This window comes from Nomascus leucogenys, chromosome 3, assembly GCF_006542625.1.
Source record: "Nomascus leucogenys isolate Asia chromosome 3, Asia_NLE_v1, whole genome shotgun sequence".
In the NCBI taxonomy this organism is placed as follows: Eukaryota; Metazoa; Chordata; class Mammalia; order Primates; family Hylobatidae; genus Nomascus; species Nomascus leucogenys.
In genome coordinates this window covers 120575860-120594050 of record NC_044383.1, presented here as the reverse complement: position 1 = coordinate 120594050, position 18191 = coordinate 120575860, and the positions used below count along the sequence as shown (strand labels likewise).

General features: G+C 40.3%; 1 long non-coding RNA gene across 1 annotated transcript in view; it reads right to left on the bottom strand.

The window, feature by feature from the left end:
• Nucleotides 1–3243, bottom strand: part of LOC115832451 — a 66597-nt gene extending 63354 nt beyond the window's left edge. The window contains exon 1 of the long non-coding RNA XR_004027955.1: nt 3078–3243. This is a non-coding gene — a long non-coding RNA (uncharacterized LOC115832451). The remainder of the gene's footprint in view (nt 1–3077) is intronic.
• Between the last annotated feature and the right edge of the window lie 14948 nt (nt 3244–18191).

Sequence of the window (18191 nt, the reverse complement as noted above, 5' to 3'; positions counted from 1 at the left end):
TGGCACCAGGGACCAGTTTCGTGGAAGGCAATTTTTCCACAGATGGGACTGGGTGGGTGGGATGTAGGGGATGATTTCAGGATGAAACTGTTCCACCTCAGATCATGAGGCATTGATTCTTGTGAGGAATGCGCAACCTAGATCCTTCACATGCGCAGTTCACAATAGGGTTTGCGCTCCTTTGAGAAGCTAATGCTACCACTGATCTGATAAGAGGCGGAGCTCAGGCTGTAATGCTTGCCCACTGCTCACCTCCTGCTGTGTGGCTTGGTTTCTAATAGGCCAGAGACCGGTACTGGTCAGCGGCCTGGGGATTGAGGACCCCTGTCCTAGATGTTTGATATGGTGCCTACAGAATGCTAGTGTAATTCAAGAGTCAATTTTAAGCAATATTTCTTGGCCACTATAGGCAAGATCCTGAGCAAGGCATTACAACTACATGTAATTCAAGAAATATAAAATAACCTATTCTTTTTTGTTGTTGTTGTTTTTGAGACAGAGTCCAACTCTGTCACCCAGGCCAGAGTGCAATGGCACGATCTCGGCTCACTGCGGCCTCCACCTCCCAGGTTCAAGTGATTCTCCTGCCTCAGGCTCTCAGGTAGCTGGATTTACAGGTGCACGCCACCATGCCTGGCTAATTTTTTGTGTTTTTAGTAGAGACGGGGTTTTGCCATGTTGGCCAGGTTGGTCTCGAACTCCTGGCCTCAAGTGATCCACCTGTCTCGGCTTCAACCTATTCTTTTTGAACACCAGAAATATGCCAAGGATTTGTTTTGAGCCATAATCTAACTTTGAATCTAAGGTAGGACGACTCATTTGGCTTAGAATATAGCTCTAATAAAGTATTGTTCATTTATGCATCCCTGACAGTAAAAAAGTTTGTGAATATCTTGAGCACTAGAGAGATAAATGAGAATGTGTGTGTATAAAATCCAACCTCAAAATGAGAACACAGCCCTGAGCACAGGTCCTGAACAAAAGGCAGAACATCTTTTTGTCAGCCTCACACTTCCTCTAAACCCCAATTTAGATTAGGTTTGGTATGAAGATCAAAATAGATTAACTGTACGGAGAATCTGTTAACCCAAAATAGATTAACTGTATGGAGAATCTGTAAACCCAAAACACCATAAAGGTGTAAAGTGGTATAATTATTATCACTATATGTTTTTACACACCAAAAACCACAGAGTCGGCTTCTGTACAGCTCACAGGGTGAAAAGGTGTGTTTCTTCTTCCAGAAAACATTAAAATTGGTCAATATATGACTTTTTAATCTTCTTATGGTTAATTCAAGTGAATTGTAATTTTCCTCCATGGTAAGGGTTATACTTTCCCCTTTATTTCTGGAATCTTTTTGCTTTTCCTTTCTTCTTTTTCTCTGTCTCTGTATATGTCTCTGTCTTTTTGTTTTTTAAACAAACAGCCTCCTTTCCACAGAAAGCCTAAGGGTCATTATTATTGTTGTTCAAGGGGAAAAGTGGCTCCCAAATGTCAGGCTCAATTCTCTGGCTTTCTTCCTCTTCCAATCTTTGTCCCAAGATGCCTCACTGCATTGTTACTGTTTCAAAGTAAAACCAATCAGTTCTTTAAAAATCTTCTGAATGCCCATAATTTCATGTACTTAGTTTACTATCAGTCACTACATTATACAATTTTAATTTGGTAAATTTAATGTGACAAATTAATTTGACAAATTTAATGTGATGTTCAAAACATCTTGAGCTATGAAATTCAAAATAATAATTTGGATAGGCCTTAGTTTACTTTTCCCCATTTTTCTCTAACAGTATTCAACAATTTCGTATCTGCCAAATCTGAGAAAATTCTTCATAAAATTTCAGAGCTTTTGAGCCTCTTTGAAGTGTCAATATCCACAGGGGACCTGATGTGCTCAGTTAACTTGCTAACTTGACCCTATATCCCTGCGTACCCAGACCTCTCTATTCGTTTCTCCTGGGCGAATCCCACCTCAGCCCCCAACTCTGAGTAGCTCAGACTACAAGCACATGCCACCATGCCCGACTGATTTTTGTATTTTTGCAGAGACAGAGTTTTGCCATTTTGCCCAAGGTGGTCTCAAACTCCTGGGCTCAAGTGATCCAGCCTCAGCCTTCCAAAGTGCTGGGATTACAGGCATGAGCCATTGCACCTGGCCTGTTGGCCAACTCTTAATAGCAATTCTTCTATGCTATGGTGAAATAATTAGAAAAGACTACATTCCTAAATATTTTGGGATGCATTAATCACTGTCTTTAACTAATAAATTAATTGAATGCAAAGAGTCCATTCTAAAATATAGGGGAATTTTATCCTTCAACACAGACTTTCTACAGTAGTATTCAAACAGATTTTGAAGTCTTACATTACAAATTAGAAAGTAGAAACACATTTCTAATCTGATATTAAAACATTTACAGAGGAAATAATTGAAAATATCTTACCAGATCACTGTAAGAATTGGCAGTACTCCTGATTTTCATTCCAGAAGTACAACGATAAGAAGGTAGATATTTTTAAGAGAACTAACCAGTAAGTTAATCAGCTATAGTATTCTCACTTTTTTCCCAGAAGCTTTTTCTCATTATCTCATTTACTTTGGGGACCAATAACTTGTCCCCTTTTTGCAAACATGGGCAGAAACAATGAGTACTTTTTCATTTTGTCTCTAATGCTAAACAGTAGCTCCTTGAGGCTAGAATTACAGATCCGTTCTCTCTCTAATCCCTAGTTCCTACCACAGTGACTGGTAATAACTTTCAGTAATTATGTGCACGATGCACATTTCCTTGTTAACTAAATATTTTACTTATTTCGATTGTAACCTGTAACTTTTATAGAATCCTTGCAAGGTGACCAGAAAGCTCTTTTATGAGGAGCATAATTCTTGTTTGTGCTACTTTTTTACTCATGTCTTTTCCTAGTGATGATATTGTCTCTCCAGCACCCTCTGTCCTCCCCTCAACCCCTCCTTCTACATCCCTGTTTTTGTAGTCTCTTTATCCTAATTATAAGCTACTTAATATAGATAGAAAATAATTTTCACAAAGGCAAAAGTTCCTTAAATGCATTACTTTTTTTCTGAAATTTGCGACAACGGCAGGATTCTTAGTAGAGCTAGCAAGCACCACTTACAGTTCTTAGGCAGAAAACCGAAGCCAAAGGACATCATCTGTCATGGAGAAAGACCCAATAGGGGAGAATATTCCCAAAATTCACATCATCAACAGCAGTATGAAATGAGAGTGATGCTAAGAGTCTGACATATACCAGCATGTAAGGGCCAGTCACACTAGTGGGTGTCAGAGGTTACTTCTTCATTCCTAGCTAAAAAGTGGAAGATGATTCATATGTCTTTGCTACTGATGTAAACAAAACATGGTGGGTGGACAGCACCCCCTGAGGGAGATGGAGATGCGGGTGAACGGGTTGATAAGGAAGTCACTCTGCCAGCCTCCTCCTTCTTCCCAAATGTGCACAAACTGCACCTTGTAAGGTGTCCAAGGACAATGACTTATTCCACAGCAGGTGCAAACATTCAAGATTTCAGTGAGTGTCAACCTCAAATAGCTTAGGTGCTGAATCTAAATTCCACAATCTGTCGACCTGACATTGTCCTTTCTTCAGGTGTTTATATGGCCCCGGAAAAAGAAATAGTTCCATTACATAAAAGGAATTACAAAAATAATGCACCCAAACTCCAGAGAGCACTTACAGTCTTGCATCATTTTGCAGTAGTTTCAGTTTCAGATCTGTATAGAATGTTGACCAAGGATAAGGATTAACAAATCTTAAATATGAGCATTTTGGGTCTTTTATTTCCTTAATTTCATTGAAAATAGCTGTGTCATTGACACTTTTTAGGCATATCATTATATGTATGCTCAGAGTTCACTTCCAAGAGAGTAAAATATGGCAAAGGATCATTTTATCTTTTTATTTATACCCAAATTTTGTAGATCTCATATGACAATTGATTTCTACTTTATCTGGTTATATGATGAGGATGAGTTATTTTTTAAAAACACAACTGTTTCTTATAACTTAAACCCAATTTTGGCTTCGTAAGAATTGTCCTTCTTTCAGGCTCATATTTATGCTAACAATTGTCACAACCATAATGGAGGAAAAAAATATTTTAAGGACAAGAATGTTACTTGAGAATAAGTGAACACCCCCTGTGACCTGGCATTTCTTGGAAGAAAGGAAGGTGGTGTGACATGCCCCTCTCATTCTGATGTTCTCTGGAAAGGGCTGCCATTCACAGTTGCCTGGGCAAGGCTGAGCAGGACGCACATTTGGTGACTCAAAACATGCAGTTAAGAGTAACTGGGGTGGAACGATGCATGGCCACCGTTTCAATTATGTTGGGCTATCAAAACTTTCTTAGGCAAAAGATTAAACATGTTTTTCACCAATTGTAATGGTGCTTATTTTTTTTTTAAATGAGCTATTGTTGGTGCCTGTTTCTCAGAAACATAACTTACTGTAAGAATCCACACACAGGCTTAGTCACACAGCCCACCCCTCCTTTGTGCGTTTCAGATGAACAAGGGGCGTGTCTGCAGAGCATTTGCCACGGAGTCATTGCACTCCCCACACAGTGAGCGATGAGCAGTAAGTGACCAGGAAGATGACAGAATCCCATCATTGTTTTGGTATTTAGAAACTAGTAAACAGTGAAATCTTGTTTTAGCTACAAATAAAAACAAAAATATTCCATTCCTTTCTCTTCTTGAGGGTGTGCATAGGTGGAAGTGAATGTACTCTTGTATAAGGACACATATACCTCGTTATTCAAATAGGTATGAGGAGACTCCAGAGAGCTGTGTTCTTAATATCTATATAGGAATAAGTAGTAGTTGCCAGATAGGGTTATTACCAAGGAAACCTAAGGCTGAAGTATATAAAAATCTGCCCACTGATGACTTTGTTTGACTTTCGGTTTTCTCATTTTAATTACAGGATGCTCTGTAGCCTTACCATCCCTTAGTCTTTTCTCTACAAATATAGTATTCATAGTAATTCACTTAGTTTTCTGTGACGTTGAAATGAAAATTATAGGTATAAAAATTAGGTTTACAAAAATCATTTGGAATTCTTCTGCACTGAGGATTTGTCTACTCTCTCCTATTTGTTCAGTTCTTTAATCATTTATTTTCATCAGTATGGGCATGTGGATATTTATCTTAAACTTTGAGTTATAATCCGACAACACACTATTGATTGATTGATTGATTGATTGATTTGCTTAAATTGTTTCAGTTTTGGCCATTGGGAACTTTTTCAGCCGTGTGTCTTTTTGACATATTCCCATCACTGTGGGGGTTTTTTAAATTTTTTTATTTTTTGCTATCATTTGAGTGCCTCCTTGCCTTCTGGAACTACAAGATGCTGCAGGCTCATCTTAGGTATTCCCTTCCCAATCCTAAAATCAGCCATGTCTCCAAGTAACCATTGGAGAATGGTATTAGAAATCAAGATCGGGGCCGGGTGTAGTGGCTCACGCCTGTAATCCTAACACTTTGGGAGGCCGAGGCAGGCGGATCACCTGAGGTCAGGAGTTCGAGACCAGCCTGGCCAACATGGTGAAACCCTGTCTCTACTAGAAATACAAAAAATTAGCCGGCGTGGTGGTGGGCGCCTGTAATCCCAGCTACTTGGGAGACTGAGGCAGGGAATCGCTTGAACCCGGGAGGCAGAGGTTGCAGTGAGCCGAGATCATACCACTGCACTGCAGCCTGGGGGACAGAGCGAGACTCCATCTCAAAAAAATAAATAAAAGAAATCAAGATCTTCTTGCTACTGGAATGTTGACAGAACAGGGAAATACATACGTGTGTTCTAATAAGTATATGTACACGTATCTATAAGTATTTATATATGTAGTTATTCGTATCTATATTAAGCTAAATGTGAGTGCATACAGTTGTCTCAACTCTAATGCTATACCACATGGATCATTCTAGCCTCTTTCCTGTCTTTGTGTGTCACCTTCCACTCCAGCAGTGAGAAACCTGGCTCCCACCCTCCACCATCCACTCATTTATTTCCTCAATACCAGTACGCATGAGTAATGCCCTAAAAATCAAACTTTACTGACGAGAATACAGTGCTTACATACAGTTCATTTTGCCTTTGGTCTTGTAGTCTCCATTCATTTCTAAAGTTCTTTAGGTCGGCAACTTTCCTCCCACCCCCTTCAGGGAAATTATTTTATACATCTGTAATACACTTAGATTATTTTGTCATACGCTGCACTCCATTCTGGGATCCCCTAATATCCTAAGTGATTTTTCAAAAATTTGTACACATTAGGGTGCACAAAAAGCAATTTTTTGTGCTGTAACGTTCTACTCCCCGCTCAAGGACTCTGGTGTAACTCCCCACCCTGTTAAGTATGGGCTCCACATAGTGAGTTCCTTTCCAAAAAATACAGAATGAAAAGGGTGGGGCGGAGGGTAACTTTACAATGGAGAAAGCTGACAGACATGACCTCAGCCAGGTGATCAAGGTTAACGTCACCAGTGATGTCGTGTTGATAGCAAGTACCCTTGATGTGATGTGGTGAGGATGACACTTTACCTCTGTGATCTCCTCAAAACCCATAACCCCAGTCTAATCATGAGGAAAACACTCTGGAAACCCCAACTGAGAGATATTTTACAAAATACCTGACCAAACTTGCTCAAAACTGTCACCATCATCAAAAATAAGGAAAGACTGAGAAACTGTCACAATCTAGATGAGCTGAAGGAGACAAGATAACTCAATTTATTTATTTGTTTGTTTATTTATTTGTTTATTTTTGAGATGGAGCCTCAATTTATCACCCAGGCTGGAGTGCAGTGGCACAATCTCGGTTCACTGCAACCTCTGCCTCCCAGGTTCCAACAGTTCTCCCACCTCAGCCTCCTGAGTAGCTGCAATCGCAGGCGCGCAGCACAATGCTCACGAATTTTTGTATTTTTAGTAGAGAAGGGGTTTCACTATGTTGACCAGGCTGGTCTCGAGTTCCTGACTTGAAGTGATCTGCCTGCTTCAGCCTCCCAAAGTGCTGGGATTACAGGCATGAGCCACCACACCCAGCCAGATAACTCAATTTAATGTGATATCCTGGATAGGCTCCTGGAACAGAAAAGGGACATGAGGTAAAAACTACGGGTATCTGGCCAGGCGTGGTGGCTCACGCCTGTAATCCCAGCACTTTGGGAGGCCGAGGTGAGGTGGATCAACTGAGGTCAGGAGTTTGAGACCAGCCTAGCCAACATGGTAAAAAATTTTTAGCCGTTTCTACTAAAAATACAAAAATTAGCCTGGCATGGTGGTGGGCACCTGCAATCCCAGCTATTCGGGAGGCTAAGGCAGGAGAATCACTTGAACCCGGGAGGCAGAGGTTGCAATGAGCTGAGATCACACCATTGCACTCCAGCCTGGGTGACAGAGTGAGACTCCATCTCAAAAACAAAACAAAACAAAAACAAAAAAACTATGGGTATCTGAATACAGTATGGACTTTAGTTAATAATGTATTAATATTGGCTCATTGGTTTTGACAAATGTACCATACTCCTGTTAACAATAGAAGAAACTGGGTGTGGTATGCATGATACTTATCTTACTTTTCTGTAAACCTAAAAGTATTATAAAGTTAAAAGTTTATTTTAAAAAATAAAGCAGAAAAAATTAGAGCTGATGCCTTAAGGAGAATGGCATTTGCAAATCTGAGGAAAAAAAGAGACTTAGGAATTTTGCTTCATTTGAGTTATAAAACATATTTTTCCTACTAAGAAATCTTCTGGGTTTTTTTTTTTTTAATTTAAAACTGGGGCACTGTCTATGAATCTAGCAAGTAGAAATGACCCAGAGGAGCTCATCTCTAAAGATGCATTTAGATTTTTCTTGCATCAAGAATGAGCTGATGACCCCAAAACCTTATTTTAAATGTTAATGAGCATCTATTTAAATGAAAATTGCTATATTCTGAAATACTGTCGGGGTATCATACTGAGTAATCGGGATATAAGCTCATATCTATTTTTCTGTTGAATTATTCCTTTAAAACACATCAGAGTATGTTACTGGAAGAGAAAAACTGGATTACTCAACCCGATTGTGTGCTCAAAACCTACACAGAAGGGTTTTTGTTTTTATTGTGCTGAAGTATGTATAACATAAAATTTGCTAATCATTTTTAAGTGCACAATTCAGTGGCATTAAGTACATTCACAATGTTGTATAACCATCATCACTATTTTCAAAACTTTTCTATCAGAACAGAAACTCTATCCGGGATACTCAGATTTTGTATAGCCAGTGGTGGACACTGAAGCTGTTTCCACCTTTTGAATATCCTACACAATAGCTTTTCTAAGTGTGTTTTCTTAAAAAGAAGAAGAAAAAAAAAAAAGGCTGAGAGCAGTGCCTCATGCCTATGATCCCTGCACTTTGGGAGGCTGAGGCAGGCCGATCACTTGAGCCCAGTAGTTTCAGACCAGCCTGGGAAATATAGTGAGACTCTTGTCTCTACAAAAAAAAAAAAAAAAAAACTAATTAACCTAGCATGGTGGTACACGTCTATAGTTCCAGCTACTCAGGAAGCTGAGGTGGGAAGATCACTTGAGCCCAGGAGGCAGAGGTTGCAGTGAACCAAAATTGCCCCACTGTACTCCAGCCTGGGCAATAGAGTGAAAATGTTGAACTTCCCTGGAATGCAAAACCTGGCTTAATTGTTGTTAGCATCAGTGCCTACCGTTTGATGTCAGATGGTAAGTAAATATGCTGGAAATGAATCCATAAATTTTGTGGCTCTAGAGGCCTCAGACCAAAGTCATAGCTGAACAGGTAACAAATCTTTCAGAGTCTTGCTTCTATTGTTTGTTCATTTATGCTTATTTTTGTTTTTGCATAACACTTTTAAATGTTATGCCCTTATATTCCCTTTTCTTTATCCCTGTTGTAGTGACTCTACTATTGTTAATAAACCCTGATAATTCAAGTGATTTATGTTGACTATTAACTAGTATACCAACTACTGTCATTGTTTATAAAAATCAAGTTCTGCTACTGGCACAACCAGGCTCTATATATGATATGAACATGAGCTTGAGGAGTTGCAATTGGTAGAATTTGCTTGGGGAATTTGCCTGCCCCAAATGAAGCTCCTCTTTTCCCTTAACCTAGCTTCTCAAGATTCTCTCCCTTAGTTGAAGATATTACTAGTTACCTAATCATCCAAGAAAGACCTCAAAGAATTACTCTTGACTCCTTCTTCCTTCTTACTCCCTATTATAAATCCCACATAGTTTGCCTTGTGTAAATATTTTTCAAATTACCCACCCCGCATTCCCTTTCCTGCTTCCACAGCTGTGATGGAATCCCTCAACATTCTTTTCAATATTTCCTGTAGATTTAGACAAGAAGGACCCTGCCCCTGGGTGCGGGGCTATAGAGGGAACGGCATTTCACAAACACTTGCACATACACACACACACACAAAAAATGGTTGAAGAACACGTGGTTCCTCTGTCATTCAGGACCTGATGCTCAGCATTGGAAGAGTCAACTCAATCCCAAACATCCACTCTCATGACTAACAGTATTCAAATCCCAGGGAAACACATCTCCATTTCTCTTCTCCACATCTCTTCCCTTAACGATTCTCCAAACAGGCTGGGCACGGTGGCTCATGCCTGTAATCCCAGCACTTTGGGAGGCCGAGGCAGGTGGATTACGAGGTCAAGAGATGGAGACCATCCTGGCCAACATGGCGAAACCCCGTCTCTACTAAAAATACAAAAATTAGCTGGGCACAGTGGTATGCACTTGTAGTCCCAGCTACTTGGGAGGCTGAGGCAGGAGAATCGCTTGAACTGGGGAGGCAGAGGTTGCAGTGAGCCGAGAGCACGCCACTGCACTTCAGCCTGGTGACAGAGTGAGACTTTGTTTCAAAAAAAAAAAAAAAAGGAAAGAAAACCATTCTCCAAACAAAAAGCAACTATCTGAAAGCTATTAAAGTTGTAGTTTGGGTCATTACCTACATAAGAGAAAAACACTGCTTCCTTCACATTGCAGAGGAATTTCAGCAGGCAGGTGTTTTGGGAACTGGAAAGACAAATTAATGAACTTGCTATTATAGATTAAATGGTGTTCTCCCCAAATGTTTATGTTGAAGCCCTAACCCTCAGTACCTCAGCATGTGACCATATTTGGAGAAAGGGTCTTTAAAGATGTAATTAAGTTAAAATGAGATCATTCAGGCAGGCCCTAGTCTAATAAGACTGATTTTTATAAGACGTTCAGACACAGACACACATAGAGGGAAGACCATATGAAGACACAAGGAGAAGACAGACACCTACAAGCCAAAAACAGGGGCTTCAGAAGAAACCAACTTGACAACACTTTGATCTTGCCACCCAGTCATTTTGTTACAGCAGGCTTAGGAAACTAATACACTTGCCAAACTCTTCCTCTCAGAGAGCATAACAAAATACTGTTTCCCAATAGTGCCAGTTTCCTGTTTCTCTTTGTATTCTAATTTATGGTTTCTAGTAGCACCTCCACATTCTGGCCCTGGTCCTGTACCTGAAAAAGCTCCACCCTGGCCCTCCTTTGGCCGTGCCTTTCCTCACAGGCCTAGTAGTACAGAGGGCCAAGGTATGCCTACCTGAAGCCCATCTCTCTTCCCACTCTAGATTTCCCTGCACAAGTAGTCCTGGGCCCATTACCAGGAACTGTACGGGCCTCGTCCCTGAATCCTTTCTCCTAACGATTGATTATGCCACCACTCTGCACACCACTAAGTCTGAGAGATGGCCCAGAGCAGCTGTTTGTGTGTGATATGGTCAGAGCTTGAACATGCAGACTGAGGTATCCATATGCAAGTATGCAAGATCCCACAAGACATGGGGTGGAGCTGAAGGTGGCAAGATAAGGGGGCGTGAAAAGTGGGAGTGAGAGCTGGGGGCTGGAGGACAGATTTACTTACACTTTTTTACTTATTCCTTCTGACATGGTTCTCTGAGAAGACCAAGAGTTCTAAATTTGAACGTGACTTTCCAGATCAACAACGTATATTCACAAGATTAGGAAATAGAAAATGTTTGATGTTATTGTTTGTTAATATGATTTACAGCTTTTAAATATTTAGATGCATGTTGTGTGGGTCTTCACATATTGCCTCACGCCCCACAAATATTAAGAGCAGGCTTGGTGGTTCTAGAGGAACTCTTGAATTAGAGCAGTATTTTCTATAGTTGCACATGGAGAATGAGGAACATTTTGCAATACTAAACAATTCATACTACTCTTATATTTGTATCTTATATAGGTCTAGACATAATATGTGAAGCGTGATACCAATTTTAGTATCAGCAATAGGTGAATATTAAAATTAAAATTGCAAATAGTTGTGTTTTGTAAGCATCATAAAGGCTTTTTAAAAACAACAAAAATTTTAGCTAGTTGAAATAATTTTGATTTAAAATCTTATTAGATATTAATTATAATTTGTATTTTACTTTTAATTTTAATTATTTTAAATATTTCAGATGAAAAATATATTTTAGAAGCACCTAAAATTTTATTTTCCTTACTGTGATTTGTATTTTTTGACAAAAATACATTACATTTTGTACACATTGATTATAATTACACTTTCTGTTTTATTCCTATAGAAAAAGAAAAAAAATGGCATTATGATAGAAACAGAAAATGTAACAGTGGAGTGCAGAAAATACAAAAAAAAAGGAAAAAATAAATAGAAAATCTTCAAAGAGGCAATCTGCTTAAATCTTCAAGAACTGGAAACAGTAAAAGTGAACAGGTTTTTATTGAGCATGTCAATAAAATGTTTGAATAAGACTTTACAAGTGGCCGGGCGCGGTGGCTCAAGCCTGTAATCTCAGCACTTTGGGAGGCCGAGGTGGGCGGATCACGAGGTCAGGAGATCGAGACCATCCTGGCTAACACGGTGAAACCCCGTCTCTACTAAAAATACAAAAAAATAGCCGGGCGTGTTGGTGGGCGCCTGTAGTCCCAGCTACTCGGGAGGCTGAGGCAGGAGAATGGCGTGAACCCGGGAGGCGGAACTTGCAGTGAGCCGAGATGGCGCCACTGCACTCCAGCCTGGGGGACAGAGCGAGACTCCGTCTCAAAAAAAAAAAAAAAAGACTTTACAAGTGCTTTATTTCATGAGGTTTTTATTATTGATCAAAGCAATGAAAATGAATGGGAAAGTCATTCTCATCAAATCTACAACTTGGGAGGAGGTCTGATGAAATCCCTGGAATCTCACATTTTTTATAAATGAAGAGTTAATTACCGGTGGGAACAATGAGAACCTCTGTGGTTCTTTCTGATGCTTGGATCCTCCCAGACCTCTGTCTCCAGTCTCCTTCTCCACAACCTGGCCTATGCGATACAAGTGGGCTAACTGATCTCCGCCTAGGGAAGGATCCTTCAGCAACTCGCCGACAAGAGGAGCAGCGATGCCCAAGCCAGGTCCAAAGGAGCACTGACTGCGTGGGATTGATTACACTGGAGGAACAAAAGGTCCTGTGGCTACGCAAGTTTGAAAAGCAGAAGGTACAACCATTGTATTTCTGGCAGACTTTTCAAAGACTTTAATATATGAATCCCTCATATGAATCTCCAGGAGGATTATACAATAGGCAGATCTCCCAGCCATTTTCACTGAATAGTTCTTAGAATTGGTATCCTTGAAAAATATCCGTGAAACCCCATTTCTACTGAAAATACAAAAATTAGCTGGGCGTGGTGGTGCACGCCTGTAATCCCAGCTACTTGGGAGGTTGAGGCCCAAGAATTACTTGAACCTGGGAAGTGGAGGTTGCAGTGAGCTGGAATCACACCACTGCACTCCAGCCTGGGCGACAGAGCAAGACTCTGTTGAAGAAAAAAAAAAGGTAAGACCTATATCTGCCCTCAAGATGCTCACAATGTATTAGAAGAGAGATACATAAGCAGATGCTTATAAAACCTAACCACTCAATATGGTAGCCACTAGCCCTGGGTGGCTATCGAGCACCTGAAATGTGACTGGTCTGAATTAAGACACATTCTAAGAATAAAGCACACTGTATTTCGAAGGCAGTACAAAAATAATAAAGAATGTAAGCTGTCTCAATAATAATTTTTGTATTGAATATGTGTTGAAATGATGTTATTTTTGATAATTGAGTGAAATAAAGTGTATTGCTAAAATGAATTTTACTTGTTTTGTTTTACTTTTACAATGAGGTTACTAGATAATTTAAAATTCTACCTGTGGTTTGCATTAGTTTTCTAGGACGATAATGAGCTAGAGGACAGCATGTATATAAGACCTTCAGGATTCAGAGTCTGGCTATCTCTCCAGCTGTCTGTCTCAATACTATCTTGCTTTGGGCTCCCATCTCTCCAGATTGCTTAAAGAAACCCCTCCCTGTCCCTGCCAACAACTACCACAGCAGACAGCCTGACATCTCTATCTCTTGCTCATTTCAACTTATGGGATGACATGTGGCCAACTCTTATTCAGCCTTCAGGTATTAAGCATCAATCACCTACAGAGGAAGCCTATCTGGAAATCCAGGCACACCTATCCCCTGGCCTTATTAGGTGGCCTTTCTCCATGCATCTATCATTTCCTGTGTACACCTCTGTCCTAAACTCACTATATGGTTTTATAAGCATCTGCTTATGTATCTCTCTTCTAATACACTGTGAGCATCTTGAGGGCAGATATAGGTCTTACCTTTTTTTTTTTTCTTCAACAGAGTCTTGCTCTGTCGCCCAGGCTGGAGTGCAGTGGTGCGATTCCAGCTCACTGCAACCTCCGCTTCCCAGGTTCAAGTAATTCTTGGGCCTCAACCTCCCAAGTAGCTGGGATTACAGGTGTGCATCACCACGCCCAGCTAATTTTTGTATTTTCGGTAGAAATGGGGTTTCACCATGTTGGCCAGGCTGGTCTCGAACTCCTGGCCTCAAGTCATCCACCTGCCTTGGCCTCCCGAAGTGCAGGGATTACAGGCGTGAACCACTGCCCACACAGGTTCTTACTTATTTTTATATTTCTAGCACTAATCACAGTGCCTGGTGTATTAGGCCCTCAATACATATTTAGTAAATGAGTAAATGATTTAAGAATGAAGTAGACACAGTTCCCGCCTTAAAAGAGCAAAGCTAGAAGGGGAGGCAGATAAGTAAATAGACAGTTAAAATGTGTTGCTTTAAATAGTGTTAAAAAAAAAAAAAAAGGTGTTATTTTGAGTTGTATGAAAACCCTGAGCAGAGAATCTAACAGGGCTGGCTCTGTGGGCATACGACCCATGCTGTGGCACAGACCCTGCACTTACAAGAGCCCAGTGCTTAGTTTAATGCTCTGTGGTCACTATCTTGATATTCTTAATAATTTTTCAACACGCAGTTGCACATTTCCGTTTTGCTCTGGACCTTTCAAATTCTGTAGCCGATCCTGCACTAACCCATGTGGGACTAGGATGGGGTTGGAAAGTTGAGGAAGGGTGTCTGAAAGAACTAAATGAAGCCGGGCTGGGAAACAGGATGGGGAAACCCATCAAAGCAAAAGGAACTGTCCACACAAAGGCTCAGAAGTTCAAGAGCACATGGCTGGCAGCACACCAGGCTGCAGGGCAGGAGACCGGAAGGAGCAGCAGTGGACTGAATGCGCTGCTCCAGAGTGGACTTTACACTGAAGACCATGAAGAAGCTTTGTGTGGATTCAGGTGGAAGAGTCACGTGTTTAGATTTGCATTTTAGAAAACTTACTCTTGGGAGAGGGTTAGAATATTTTGCTGGTGTTGGTAAGACAAAAAAGGTGTAGAGATTAAAGAGCTAAAGCAGGATTACCAGGGAAGAGGCTACTGAGTAGACTGGGTGAGGTGAAGCCAGCATGAGCTGAGAATGTGTTGTGGGATAGAAGAGAGACCTAGGCTGGGCGTGGTGGCTCATGCCTGTAATCTCAGTACTTTGGGTGGATGGCTTGAACTCAGGAGTTTTGAGACCAGCTTGGGCAACATGGTGAGATCCTGTCTCTAAAAAATATATTTATGTAAATACACACACACACACAAAAAGAACACCTGGCTGGGTGCAGTGGCACACACCTGTAATCCCATCTACTCGGGAGGCTGAGGTGGGAGGATCAGCTAAGCCCAGGAGGTTGAGGCTGCAGTGAGCTCTGATTGCACCACTGCACTCTAGAGCTTGAGCAACAGAGTAAGAACTTCAAAAAGAAGAAAGAGGAAAGAAAGAAAGAAAGAAAGAAAGAAAGAAAGAAAGAAAGAAAGAAAGAGAAAGAGAGAGAAAGAAGAAAGAAAGAAAGGAAGAGGAAGGAAGGAAGGAAAGAAAGAAAGGAAGAAAGAGGAAGGAAGGAAGGAAAGAAAGAAAGGAAGAAAGAAAGAGGAAGGAAGGAAGGAAAGAAAAAGAAAGAGAAAGAAAGAAAGAAAGAAAGAGAAAGAGGGGAGGGAGGGAGGGAGGGAAAAAGAAAGGAGGAAGGAAGAAAGGAAGGAAGGAAGGAAGGAAGGAAGGAAAGAAAGAAAGAAAGAAAGAAAGAAAGAAAGAAAGAAAGAAAGAAAGAAAGAAAGGAGGGAAGGGAGGGAGACCCGAAGGAAGCAGAATCAATGGGATTTGACAGTCCATAGAATGTGGGAGCTAAGGTAGGAAGGCAGGTCAAGGATGGCTCCCAGATTCCATTGAGTCAATGTTTTGTGTTTCTTTTCTATGTATAGACTTTTTGTTTGTGTGCTTTCTCACCAATGAAGCATGAACAAACTCCACACATCTACATGATTACTTTTTATTTCTGAGCTATTATGTCATCCAAACATAGTCTTTGTGTTGTCTCTAGAAGTTGAATGTTTCTATTAATGGCAATGTTGCCATGGTCTTTCAGAAAACAGGCTGGTTCTTGCTTTTTTGGCAGAGTTATTGGAATGGCAATAGCAGCCCTCATCCTCTTGATGTAGGGTGAATGCCCAGCGGGTGCCCTCTGCTTCTCAGTTAACATCTCACAACAACATCCTGTTGCCGAGATTGTTTTTTCCATATTTGGAGACAAGAAAACAATGACTCAGGTTAAGTAAAAGTTAATAGCAGAGTGCGGTGGCTCATGTCTGTAATCCAAGCACTTTGGCAGACCAAGGCAGGAGGATCACTTGAAGCTTAGAGTTTGAGAGTAACCTGGGCAACATAGTGAAATCCTCATCTCTGTAAGAAAAATTAAAAAATTAGCCAAGTGTGGTGTCACATGCCTGTAAACCCAGCTACTGGGGAGGCTGAGGCAAGAGGATCGCTTGAGTTTAGGAATTTCAGCCTATAGTGAGCTATGCTCGCTCCACTGCACTCCAGCCTAGGTGATAGAGTGAGACCTTGTCTCTAAAAAAAAGAATAAACAAAGAATAAAAATAGATAATAAGTAGAAAAGAAAAGATTCAAAGCCCTTTTTTTCTGCTGTCATGTTCTACACTCTTTCTATCAAATGACACTTGCCTCAAGGGACTAACCAAAGAAAAGTTGAACATACGGATTATCTTCACCTCAATATTCCTAAGATTTTTCCTTTGCCCATCATTTTTATGATGGAGATGGCTGGAAAAGAATATAAACTGTAAATAATATGAGTAAGAGGGGAGAGAATCTCAAGAGAAGAAGAGTTATAATATTCATTAAATTACTACAGAGGCAAGGAAAACCCGGGTGGGATGACATTAACACGGTCATGAAAAAGTCATAGAGAATCAGGGCTAATATCCAGAATCTACAATGAACTCAAACAAATTTACAAGAAAAAAACAAACAACCCCATCAAAAAGTGGGTGAAGGATATGAACAGACACTTCTCAAAAGAAGACATTTATGCAGCCAAAAAACACATGCAAAAATGCTCATCATCACTGGCCATCAGAGAAATGCAAATCAAAACCACAATGAGATACCATCTCACACCAATTAGAATGGCGATCATTAAAAAGTCAGGAAACAACAGGTACTGGAAAGGATGTAGAGAAATAGGAACACTTTTACACTGTTGGTGGGACTGTAAACTAGTTCAACCATTGTGGAAGTCAGCGTGGCAATTCCTCAGGGATCTAGAACTAGGAATACCATTTGACCCAGCCATCCAATTACTGGGTATATACCCAAAGGATTATAAATCATGCTACTATAAAGACACATGCACACGTATGTTTATTGCGGCACTATTCACAATAGCAAAGACTTGGAAGCAACCCAAATGTCCAACAATGATAGACTGGATTAAGAAAATGTGGCACATATATACCATGGAATACTATGCAGCCATAAAAAATGATGAGTTCACGTCCTTTGTAGGGACATGGATGAAACTGGAAATCATCATTCTCAGCAAACTATCGTAAGGACAAAAAACCAAACACCGCATGTTCTCACTCATAGGTGGGAATTGAACAATGAGAACACATGGACACAGGAAGGGGAACATCACACTCCGGGGAATGTTGTGGGGTCGGGGGAGGGGGGAGGGATAGCGTTAGGAGAGACAGCTAATGCTAAATGACGAGTTAATGGGTGCAGCACACCAATATGCCACATGTATACATATGTAACAAAACTGCACATTGTGCACATGTACCCTAAAACTTAAAGTATAATAATAATAAAATTTAAAAAAATAAAAAGTCAGAGAATCGCAGTTATACAACACTATAGGTGAATGCACCTGCTTGATCTCTCTTGTCATATCACCTGCCCCATTCTCTTTTCTTTTAGCATTGATGCTGTTTTACAGCATCCTGAGATTATCCTAATTATCCTGAGTTTATTAATATTTACTAATAATTATTTAGTTCCTGCATTCGATTTTTCAATTCCTTTGGGCAAGGATCATGGTGTTTTGTTCAATGCTGCATCCCCAGAGCCTAGAAAAACATTGGTGCGTAGTAATCACTCAATAAATATTTGTTGAATGAATGAATGTCATCAAAAAGCAGCCAGAGGAAAATGACTTTTAAGCAACATGGTATAAACAAAAAAACTAGCTGAACTTGTTTTACTTATCAACATTTGTTATGAAAGGTTGTATATAACCAACACTTACAGGGTGATTTTGCCATTTCTTTTCCTACAACTGATACCAGGAATCCTAAAAATATAAAAGGAAGTCTCAAAAATCCCTGAAAGAT